The sequence below is a fragment of the Dipodomys merriami genome, unplaced genomic scaffold, assembly GCF_024711535.1.
Source record: "Dipodomys merriami isolate MVZ:Mamm:240054 unplaced genomic scaffold, mDipMer1.0.p SCAF_192, whole genome shotgun sequence".
NCBI classification, from domain to species: Eukaryota; Metazoa; Chordata; class Mammalia; order Rodentia; family Heteromyidae; genus Dipodomys; species Dipodomys merriami.
This window is the reverse complement of record NW_027203293.1, coordinates 760,372-772,879: the sequence shown is the minus strand read 5'-3', so window position 1 is coordinate 772,879 and position 12,508 is coordinate 760,372. Positions and strand designations below refer to the sequence as shown.

General features: G+C 43.5%; 1 non-coding gene across 1 annotated transcript; it reads right to left on the bottom strand.

Moving 5' to 3' along the window:
• Positions 1-2,560: 2,560 nt before the first annotated feature.
• Trnae-uuc (transfer RNA glutamic acid (anticodon UUC)) lies at positions 2,561-2,632 on the bottom strand. The gene has a single exon. It is a non-coding gene; the product is annotated as a tRNA-Glu (tRNA).
• Positions 2,633-12,508: the final 9,876 nt, after the last annotated feature.

Sequence of the window (12,508 nt, the reverse complement as noted above, 5' to 3'; positions counted from 1 at the left end):
GGCTCACACCTATAATCCTGGCTACTCAGGAGACTGAGATCTGTGGATCATAGTTTGAAGCCAACCTGGGCAAAGTCCATGAGACTCTTATCTCCAATTAAACACACACACACACACACACACACACACACACACACACACACACACACACACACACACACACACACACACACACACACACACACACACACACACACACACACACACACACACCACTTGAGGAACATTATCAGTCAGCACAAAACCTTAGGGATAGTGCCCAGGCCCAGAGGTCAAGCCCTGGGACCAGCAAAAAACAAAACAAAAACCCCTCATCATCTCTGTAGTCAAATATGCAGAAATTCAATATTTTTAGTATATAATCTGCTGTAGTTTGAGGTGTCCCCCAAGGATTCATGTGTTACATAATCCCCGCTATTAACAGGACCACCTTGTGTAGATGTTTGGCTTCGGGAGTGATCAGTTTTAGAGAAAGTCATCAGGGTAGAGCTCTAGGATATACAGCTTTAGAAGAAGAGGGACATTTACAGGAAGGACCTGTGTATCCTATTCTTTTGTCATGAGGGTCTTGCATCTCTTTGACACTGTGCTGGCAAGACAGCCATTCAGACTTTGCTAAAGATCAAATCAATGAAGCTGCTGCACATTTTTGAACTTTTTTCTTCATTTGTTATAGCAAATCTAAAGTGCAACCTGAGACAATCAGAGCAGAAAAAAGTAGACTTTTCATGGGCAAAATAAAGGTTCAGTTAAATAATGCCAAGAGCCTTTACAGCTCAAAAATTCCAATACTCTAGAGAAATGATGATGAAGATAATTAATGAAAATTATGATGATTAATGAAAATTATGGCAAAAGATTCTGCAAAAAAATGAAAGGTCACAAAAATGCCAAATAGAACTTAAATCACTGGGTGGGTGCCAGTGGCTCACACCTGTAATCATAGACACACAAGAGGCTAAATCTGAGGATCATGGTTTGAAGCCAGTCAGGGAAGGAAAGTCTGTGAGATTCTTCAATTAACTCAAAAAAAAAAAAAAAATCTGGAAGTGGAGCTATGGCTCAAGTGGTAGAATGCTAGACTTGAGCAAAAAAGCTCAGGAACAGCATCCAGGTCTTGAGTTCAAACCCCAGTACTGGCACAAAAAGCAAACAAATAAAAAATGAACTTAAATAACCACCTCTCCACAAAGTGAAAACTCTGAATGCATTAAATACTTTAGGAGCTTGAGCCCCTTGAATATTACAAGCATTTAAAGAAGAGCTTTGAAAAATCCAAGAGACCAAAAATGTATTTTGTGAAAATGAATGATGGGTAGATGTGATAGATTTCATTTGAATGGAATTGCCCCCACCATTTGAAAGTAGCAAGTTTTAAAACAAAAACCACACAGTTCCTGACTCGCAGTTCTGACTATCATGGTGGCGAGCGACCTTTGCTGCCCCAGAGCCCTGAGGGCTGTTTCCCCTTGCTCTCCTACACTCTAAAAAAAACCCTTAAAATTCTTTTTATTGAGCACTCTGCTACTAGTGTGTCATCAGGCTCCTACCAGGTCCTGTTACAGGGGTGATGATGTTACCTAACAATAAAATAAGGGCTACATTGAAAAAGGTGTATAAAATGCTTAGCCTCATTCCTAAAAGCTGAAATAAATAATGCCTATTATGTTTAAGGATTTCTTTTATATTTTCTAATCAATTCTTCCCTGCTTGGTTCAATACAGACAGAACACCTGATGGTTAGCCAACTTCCCCTCCTGGCTCTGCATCAGGACTTGTGAATCACATGGAGCTTGCCTCACACCTTCTTCATGAAGATGGCCTTTGTGTCCTTGACACTCAGAGCCTTTGACAGAGCAAACTTCGAAGCCACACCGACGCCAGTGTCCTTGTCAGAGGCGCTTTTCGGTGTTCAGAGCGGGGTAGCGTCCTGAGAAAGGACACCAGGCCTCCAGAGGCTCTTCGCCAGTCTGGAGAGGCGGCACCATAAAGGGCTGGAGCCCACAAAGCACTCATTGGGGGGACCCCGAGCAACTGCCACAGAGAAGACTGTGGTTCTAGCACATGAATTCTGGAAACCCGGGGTTTGGGGAGGGGAAGCGGGGATATCTGTAACAACCCCATTCTCTTCCTCTTCCTCCAGCCGCCGGAACGGCGAGGGCCGCGTGGAGATCAGCGCACCGCAGGCCCGTCGGGCCTTTCCGGAAAACCCTGCTCCCTTCCGGGCCAAGGCTCAGCAGCAGTGGCTCGGCCTGCACGCGTCCCCAAGTCGCACCGCTCACTTTTAAACAGGAGCACCTTCGGACACTGGCTCCACGTTCCCAGTAGCAGGTGAAGGGCCGTGAGCAAGAAACGGCTCGCTTTCACCTGCTGGGATTCCAGCCCCCTCCGCCTGGACTTCACGGCCGGGTCGGCCGTGCCTGCTGCACCAGGCGGAGGCCGGAGCGCGCTCCCCGGCGCATCTGCCGCGGGCGTCTGGCCGCTCTTGGAAAGCATTGTAACTTTTTCTAAAAATTCGTCTTTTGCCGTTAAAGGAAAGCTAAGTGTTAAAAAAGTGGCGTTCCCACACCGGGAGTCGAACCCGGGCCGCCTGGGTGAAAACCAGGAATCCTAACCGCTAGACCATGTGGGAGACGACGAGCTCACAGAGACGCTTAGGCAAATTGAGTCTCTATCGCCAGCTTCCGCTCGTCCAACCTGGTCTAGTCCCGCCCACCGCCAGCTCGAAACCTCCTCCTGCGCGTGCGCGTCCTCTGGGGCTTAACCCTTTCCGCTCCATGCTCAGTTCCCTCCGCCGGTACCGAGCCCCTTGAACTCTCCTCCGGCCTACACCCTCGCCTTTTGTGTTCTTTATTGGCCAGTCGGCGGTACGGACCACGTGGACGCTAGGTTGGGTGGACCACTGCTGGTGCTTCCCACCTCGAACTCCTGCAGAGCATCGAAGACCCGGTGTGTGGAGTTAAGAGGGTTCTGAAGCAGGAACGCGCTGGAGAAGCCCTAAAGCCTCGGCCAGGGAAGCCAAAGTGACCGGCGGGTGCCACCCACCCAGCCTGCGCGAGGGGCGCCCTCCCCGCCGCCCTCCCACCCTCCCCTCCTTCCCACTCCTCCCCCGCCCCCCACCCTCCCTCCCGCCCTCCTCCCTCACCCCCGCCTCTCCTCTCCCTCCTCTGTCCCCTCCACACTCAGGATCGAGGCTGGCCACGCACACACCTCCCAGGTCTCTGTAAAGAAACAGAAACCGGAATGAAGACGGGCCTGGAACATTCCAGATTCTGTTGACTCAACGGCTGAAGGCTGGACTCGTGTCACTGAAAGCAGGCTGGGGTGGTCTGTCAATAGAGTTAAAAAAAAAAAAAAAACCAACACCCAGCACTGAGCGCGATCCTCACTGCACACATTCACTGGCGACGGGTGAGGGTCCCAGGCGGGGCGCAAAGCCCTTCCACGCGAGGCAGCGAGCAGCTCCCCGGCAGCAGGAGGTGCCTTAGCCCAGCGTCGCGTTTGGACAAGGGCAGCACAAAGAGCCAGTTGTTGGGGGTGGCCAGTGTGGGGTTGCTGAGGCTCCAGCTTGAGCTGAGCGGTTGGCTATGCCTGCAGCAGACACTTCGCCTATTGAAAAACTCAAATCTCTCCTGGCACCTCTCCTGACTCTGATGGGGACTTAAAAGGTCCCTCTGACTGTGGCGAAGGCTTCAGTTGTGACACTCATCAGCAAGGAAGGGGTGCTGAGAGCCCCAAGTTAACTGCATTCATGATGGCCACAGAGTGTATATAATCCAACAGAATTACAAGGGAAAACTGACTGCAAGCCTACTATGCATATCAGATGCGTTTAATACTAATGGTATAGCTATGAGGTAGGTCTTGTAGTCACTTCAGATGCTTCTTTTGATACTTTTTCTGGGTGTTATTGGGGTTTGAACGCCAGGCCTGGTGCTTATTGTGCATACAGTCTACCACCTGAGCCAAGCACCCAGTCTTCTCTCTACTGTCTTTGAGCAGTCTCATTTGTTTTGTTTTTTAATCAGTGACACAGCTGCTTCCCTTCTGAAAGCACCTGCTTTGGAACAACAAAGAACATCTAGCAAACCAACCTTATCTCCAGAAGTCCTTGCCTCAACACTTGTTAGTTTGGGGAGGCCAGAGATTTCATGTGTCCTTTGCAATTTTATAGGCCCTCATGTTGATAATGATATTTTAATAGTATTTATTTTATTGTAAGGTGAGGTACAGAGGGGTTACAGTCACATACGTAAGGTTTCTGTTGAACAGTGTTGTCCTCTCCCCTGTTTTCTCCCTTTCCCCATCCCTTTTCCCCCCAAGTTGTAAAGTTCATTTCCAGTGTCCTGTAAGTATCCCACGCAGTTGCATTGATTCACCCTTTGTCCTTTGTCTCACCATTTTGTTATGCCTCTTCCCTTCCCCAAATCAGATAAACATTTACAAGTGTCACAGGGCGCCAAAATAAAAAACAATGACAACAGGGGATAAACCAAAGGGGGGAAAAAAGAAATAACTTCACAGAGTACATTAAAAAAAACCCTCGTTTCCATATCTTGGAGTTCATTTCAATTAGCATTTTATATGGTCATATGTACATAGCTATTGAGCTATAAAAGCACCTATGGAAGCTGGGTACCAGTGGCTCATGCCTGTAATCCTAGCTACTCAGAAGGCTGAGATCTGAGGATCACAGTTCAAACCCAACCCAGGCAGGAAACTCTGTGAGACTCTTATCTCCAATGAACCACTAAAAAACCGGAAGTGGCGCTGTAGCTCAAGCAGTAGGGCACTCACCTGAGCTGAAGAGCTGAGGAACGTGCTCAGGCCCAGAGTTCAAGCCCCACAACTGACAAAAAAAAAAAAAAAAAAAAAAACTACCTATGGAATGGACACTGGTGGTTCATACTTGTAACCCCACCTACTCAGGAAGCTGAGATCTGAAGGAACCTGATTCAAAGCCAGTCAGGGCAGACAAATCCACAATTTGTTATTTCCAAATAACAACAAAACCAGAACTGGAGGTGTGGCTCAAGTGGGAGAGGCTCACACTCGAACAAAAAAGCTAAGCAAGAGCACAAAGACCTAGAGTATAAGCCCTAGTATTTGAAAAATGAAAAGAAAAAAAAAACCTATGGTTTGAAACCATCCTAAAGATATAAACAAAATGCAAGTATATTTCAGCCTCATTCTCCCTAAACTGAAATTAAGTCCATTTTTCTCTTATGCACTGAATGGAAACTTGAACAGGAACAGAAAACTGTAAATAATAAACTTCAAGTAATGGTATAGAAAGCAGTTAAGGACATTACTCAGTAACTCAGTCTTTATTCTAGGTGATTCTCCCACCTTTACCTCATCTTCCACATTTCCTGCTTGGGCATGATTTCAGGGTAGAAGCAATGGTTCACTGTGTCTGAATGTTTTTCTGTGTGTGTAGCTCACACTGGATCACAAGTGTCTATTCTGGACTTTTCTGTGTTCAGTGACATCACATTAGTAGCTTGAGATGACCAATCTGAGAGCATTTATACCATAGTAATCAAGAAATGCTATAAAGCATTCTTATAACACTATAAAGCATACAGAGTTGGTGAGCTGTTTAAAATGATATGCTGGTTAAATATCATACCAGGACTTCCCTAGGAACTTCTGGGCCTTTACACTATGAGTGTGTGTGTGTGTGTGTGTGTGTGTGTGTGTGTGTGAGTGCACGCGCATGCATGTGCGTGCACGCACGCATGCAAGCTAGTATGGGGCTTGAACTCGGGGCCTGGATGCTATCCCTTAGCCTTTTCCCTTAAGACTGGTACAGTATCACTTTAGCCACACTGCCACTTCCAGCTTTTTGGTGGTAGTTAATTGGATATAAGAGTCTCATGAACTTTCCTGCTTAGGATAGCCTTGATCCTCGATCCTCAGATCTCACCTCCTGAGTAGCTAGGATGTAGTATACAAGCATATACACTCTCATTGTACTTGGTGAGTTCTTTAGAGGCAACCCTGCTTCACCCCTGGTTGCAGTGTTTGGCCTAAATCAGTGAAACTGGAATCACCACTGGCTCTCTATATTTCACTTTCCAGCCCCACCCACAGGGATTTCCAAAAGTCACCTTCAGGGAGCAAGGCCTAGAAATGTGAATCTTTGTGAGCATGCTCTCATACATGCCACTGGATATTGGATAAACACCACCAAACTATAAGATTGTAACTTCAATCTGCAAAAGCTCATGATCCCCAAAGCCCAGACTCTCTGATCTATTTCTATCATTTCCCTTTCCTGCTGACGGGCCTGAAAAAAAATGGCTTCTAGTTGTCTAAATTTCCTGGCCAAGCTTTTCCAGCATCCATACTTTGACCCTGGCATAGCCTGTTAATATTATCCTCCAAGCCCATCTGCAGGGAGCCCACAGTGCAGACTCCCACATGCTCCTCTGCCAGGCTCTTCTCTCCACTTGTGACCCACAACTCCAAGGCCAGCTCTCCCCATGAAACCACCTCCTGTCTTCCTCCATTATAAGACACCCCCCATTTCCTCTGAGTAGCCAAAGCACAGGTCTTTCAAACATGATGTGGATTGTCACCTTCTTGATTAAACTACTTTTATAGGACGGCCCATGAATAAAAATCAGATCCCATAATCTCCCTGGGAACCTAGTCCAGAACTCAATCATTCTGCCATCCAGTCTTTCCTTTTCTCTAACTTAAATACTTCCTGTTGTATTGCTATGTGAAAGCTGCCACCTTTTAACCACCAGCATGAACAAAATGCTCCTGGGAGAAGTGGGGAACACACACACACACACACACACACACACACACATTTTTGAAGTTTAGCCAAACCAGTAAGTGAGCTGCTACATTTCTTTAACTCTAAACACACACACAAAAAAAGCCTTCTTGTTGACACAAGGAACATTTATTCCTGTTCCCATGCATATAAGGCACTGATTCTCTCTGGGCAGCTCTCCCATTTTATCCACCATTTGATATTGGAAAAAAGCCCCAAACATATTGCACTTGCCAGACATCTACATTAGCCAACATGATGCTGGTGTAATTCAGGCCAGTTATTTAGGAGCAAGGTTAGTTTCCATTTCAATGGACCAAGACTCATCCTTTATAATGGCACAAAAATAAATACAGGTTAAACTCTATTCTCCCAAGGAAAGTTCTGGTCAGCACCAATGCTCAGCCTGAGGCACAAAGTTACCCTCAGAGCTCTTTTGAGTAATAGCACCTGCCTCTGCCTTCCAAGCAGGGGAGTTCATCTTCATGGCCTAACACTGGGTTCAGTTTCTAAAATTGGATGTGATCTCCAAAGGCCATTGTTATGACATGCTTCCTCAAGAGCTTGCTTGGATCATATAACTGCTCCTCACCTCTCCAAATCTAGTGACATTCTACATATCTGTTGACTCAGGACGAACATCCTTGAACCTCTCACACTGGGTTAGGTGCTTGTTCTGTGGCCCATGCCATCCACTGTTGGGCTGGCCCTGTTTCCCTGCTTCTGTCTATGGTAGATCATACATTCCCTAATGGCAAAGTCTGGTTCTGTGATCCATTTGAATGTGTGTGTGCACGTGCATGCATTTGCACTTGCACTTGTGTACTGGAGCTTTAACTCAGGAATCTGTGCTCTAATGAGGGCCTTTTATGGCTTTTTGTTCAAGGCTGGTGCTCTACTTGAACAACTCCACTTCCAGCTTTTCAGTGGCTAAGACTTTTCTGCCTAGGCTGCCTGTAAACCAGGACCCTTAAATCTCAGCTTCTTAAGTAGCTAGGATTACACACATGAGCCACCAGTGCCCAGTCTATTTAAATTTTTGTAAGAAAGTTTAAAAATGGGAGGACAGGTAAGGGAATATAAAGAGTAATAGGAGTGTTGAATATGACAAAAATGCATTGCAAATATGTACAGAAATATCACAATGAAACCTCTCATTTTGTACAATTAGTATGTACCAGTAGAGGAATTTGGGAAAGCACTGTTGGGTTTGAACTCTGAGCTTTGAAATATATATATATATATATATATATATATATATATATATATATATATATATATATATATATATATATATTTAAAGAATCTGGATGCTGGTGGCTCACACCTGCAATCCTACTCAGGAGGCTAAGATTTTAGGATTACGGCAAGAAGGCAGCCTCTAGTTAGGAAAGTCTATGAGACTCTTATCTCCAAGTAACCCCAGAAAAAACAGAAGTGGCGCTATGGCTCAAAGTGGTAGAACATTAGCCTTGAGTGAAAAGCTCAGGGACAGTGCCCAAGCTGTGTTCAAGCCCTAAGACTGGAAAGAAAGGAAGAAAGGAAGAAAAGAAAGAAAGAAAGAAAGAAAGAAAGAAAGAAAGAAAGAAAGAAAGAAAGAAAGAAAGAAAGAAAGAAAGAAAGAAAGAAAGAGAAAGAAAGAAAGAAGGAAAGAAGGAAAGAAGGAAAGAAAGAAAGAAAGAAAGAAAGAAAGAAAGAAAGAAAGAAAGAAAGAAAGAAAGAAAGAAAGAAAGAAAGAAAAAGAAAGGAGGCATGGAAGGAAGGAAGGAAGGAAGGGAGGGAGGGAGGGAGGGAGGGAGGAAGGGAGGAAGGAAGGAAGGAAGGAAGGAAGGAAAGAATTTGGCTGGAAAGAAGCTAACTTTGTCCTGAACCCTTAAGTAAATGTGATTTGGGATGAGGGACATTTACTAGAACTTCCAGTTAACTTCCAAGCGGCTGATAAGCAGTAAATCTCTACCATACTAAGTAGAGCTGTAGCTCAAGTGGTAAAATGCTAGCATTGAGTGAGACAACTCAGGGACAGTGTCCAGGCCCTGAGTTCAAGTCCCATATGCCAACACATGCATTGCGTATACATGCATGCGTGCATGTGCATACACACACACACACACACACACACACACACACACACACACACACACACACACACACACACACACACACACACACATTCCCTACCTCTGGAAGCTGTGGAACAATATATATATACCATGGAGCTGTTCTTGGGTAATAACTTTAAAAGAAGACTGGAATGTTCAAATGAATTTAAGATGTCAACTACTGATTACTGGTCCCACAGGAGCTGCATATTCTCTTAGCAGTTTGAAAACAACCGCATACTCTTCAGACTGCATTAGTCTCCCATTGCCTGTTCTATTGGAGCTCATGTTCTTCCTGCTTTACTTACAGGAAACAACCCACAGCATTTCCTAGTAATCTTCAAAAATAGATGCCCATCTGCATTACTGTTCATCCATCTTTCCCCACTATTTCTCTGGGTAAAATGCCCAGCCTAAGTCAGACTATGCTCAGCAGAGATGCCAGAGGGAAGCAGCCAAGCGGTGGATCAGAGCAGCAGCAACAATGTACCTGAAGATGAGCAATGTGAGAGAGGCAATGACTGCTCATTTGGAGTTTGCTGTGCAGGTAGTAAACCAATGTCACTTGGGTTTGGGGTTCAAAAGTAGCAAATGAGTGAACATTAGTGTAAGAAGCAGGGAAGGCTTTCAGCTTGTTGGCTGGGACTAGTGGCATGAGTAAGCTGGCAGTGGACACTTGGAATATTCTATGGGATTGGTTTGAGGTACATGCTCAGCTTCCTCTGGTTGGTCCTTAGTTGTAAGTGGGGACCATACATAGGGACAGAAATGGTTGTACACTTTCTAACAGGTGCAAAACCCTGAGTTCAGTCCCAAGTATCAAACACACACGACCACTAAAACAATAACAACAAAAAAGCAAAATGCAAAAGCTTAAGTGATTTAAAAAAAGACCTTCCTGTAGAATTCTGTTGGTTGTTTCTTAGTGAAGTGCGTCCAGGTGCAGGTGTCTAGAGGATGGTCTATGCAAGAAGGACTCAAAGGGTGATCCTCAGGCCATCCTAGGAACTGATTAGGCATGCACATTCTCAGGCCCCACTTAAAATCCATGAATTGGGAATTTAGCAGGTGGGGCCCAGCAAGCTCTATTTCAGTAAGAGCCCCATAGGAAACTGTATACACAAGGCAATTCCCAAACTTACCTGACTGTCCTCACCATTGGGGAAGCAGGTATTCCCTGGTTAGCACCAAAGTCCACACACATGAGAATCTGTGCAGGACTGAGGAGGCCATCTTCAAGACAATCAGCCCAGGTTTAGAACCTGGTCTATAGCAAAGTAATCCATTGTCTGACATGGTAATTAATTTCCAAATGTTATTTGTCTCTATCAGGAAATTAAGTGTAACAAGTACCTCAGGCTCTATAAGCAGATTCAGTATATAATTTGATTGACAGCTTCCATCTTCTTAGCTCTTTGATTTGAAAACAGTATCTTTCAGAGATTTCCTATTTTGACATTTATTGCCAGTCTCTTGTTTCATCAGTCATTGCCCACTGTATCATACTTAGTGCTTACCAAAATTTAAGTCTTCTTATATCTCCAACTTAAAACAATCTATTCTTGAAAACACCCCAGGCAAAATATTAAAAGGAAATGTATCAAAATGTATCAAAAAAACCCCAAACAAACAAAAACTACATTTTGTACACTTAAACTGGGAATCAAGACTCCACCTCTGGTTTGCTATATGCCCTTGGAAAATATACTTCCCTGAGCCTTAGTTTCCCCACTTGTTTGCCTACGTGAAGAGAATAATGTTGACCTCATTGGATCAAGTTTAAAAAAAAGGAAATGTATCCAGCCTTAAAACATAAATATGAAAACAATTCATTTTCTTTTTCCTGCTGCTGAGAGGAAGTAGGTTTTCTATCATAGTGATTCAGCAAGTTTGTTAACAGAAATTTAGGACAGCTAAATTGATCTCAGGTTCTTATGTCTGGCAAGAGAAAAATTCAGGCAAGGTAAGAACATAAGATGATAGGAAAGTTTATTAGAAAAGAAATACAGCCAAGAAAGAGAGCATGTGGCACAGACAAGCCGTGAAGATGGCACATCAACCCATCTCTGCCCTCTTGCTGGAACAAAGCCTGTCATTAATCCTTAGGTCACTTTGTCACTTTATGACATTCTATAGCCTCTGTGGCAACACAACTGGTTTTTCACTCCTGTCTCAGTTTTAAATATACATAAAAATAATTATAGATGGAATTAAGAAAACATTATGTTTAAAAACAAACTAAAACTTCCAGAGCCAAAATAAAAAAGATGTTGGCATTTCTATACAAGGGTATTTTAAAGAATTTTATCACTATGAGGTTTTCTGATATTCTTGGATTTGTGCATCTCACCTGCCAATAATATTGCTTGGCCTCATTGTTAATTTAAGTTCTTAAGCAAAATAAGACAACATAACTTACTTCTGCCAGGATATAAGAAGAGTGGTCATTTTAACGTGTGTGTGGTGTGTATGTATGAAGGTGCAAAACCTGGTTAGGATGTTTTTGGACAATTTAGTGGTTAGAGCTAACAAGCTTTATGTAAAATAGGAATTTGCCAAGTAGCTGCTGATACCTCTCTGATAAAATAAGGAAATGATTTCAGTTGTTTTAAGAAAATGGAAACGAAGATAGGCAAGAAGAAAAGGTACCCCTGATTAAATTACTTTGCCCTGGAGGATATCAAGCAGAAATCACTAACCATAAAGCTGCATAATCATAATAATGGATTGTTTCCTGTGGTAGAATATCAGGATCTTCGAAGAAACAAAGACAAATCAGAATCCTTCTAAAGAGCACGAAACCTAGAAGGCAGTACCCTTAAAAATAAGAGGATTAGTGCGGGAGAGGGGGGTGAAGGGAGGGAGAAATATCCACAGCCCTCTTCTCTTTCTATAAATAGGGTATAAGAAATAAAAGGTGTCAGACTCCTTATATCATGCCATATGCAAAATAGATTAAAGATTGAAATGTAATAGAAGAAAAATATTAGAAGAAAAAGTATCCATTTGGTAATGCCACAAAAGCACCAAAGAAATAGAAATAGATCTGATCTCATCAAAAGCTAAAATACTAGCAAGAGCTTTAAATAGTCAATGAAAGATCAAGATGTATATATAGTAAAGTGGTTGTGTGGATCAAAAAGGCAAGCAATCCATCAGGAAAATAGAAAACTGAGTAGAACAGACAATTCAACAGTAGCATAATATAATAATAATAATAATAATAATAATAATAATAATAATAGAAGAGGGGGAGGAGTGGAGAAAAAATTCATAGCCTCCCTGGTCTCAGGAAAATGTAATTTTAAAAAGCCATTCTCCTACTTGACAGAGTGACATTATTTGCTGTTGTAGCACATGACATCCCTCAACAAATTCCTCTCACTATAATGTTACACTGGACAGTTTCACCGCTGTGAGCCTGGAGGTCCTGCACAGCTGTACTGCGTAGAAGGAAAACATACCCCCAAACCTTCAGGGCAACTTGTGGAAAGGAACACTGCTTGATCCTTCTCCCAGTTGCACATCATTCTAAAGCACTTGAATGGTAAGCCTCAACTAAACTAAGGAAATATTTGTAATACACTGTTAAGAGAATGGGTAAAAGAAATCTTTATGT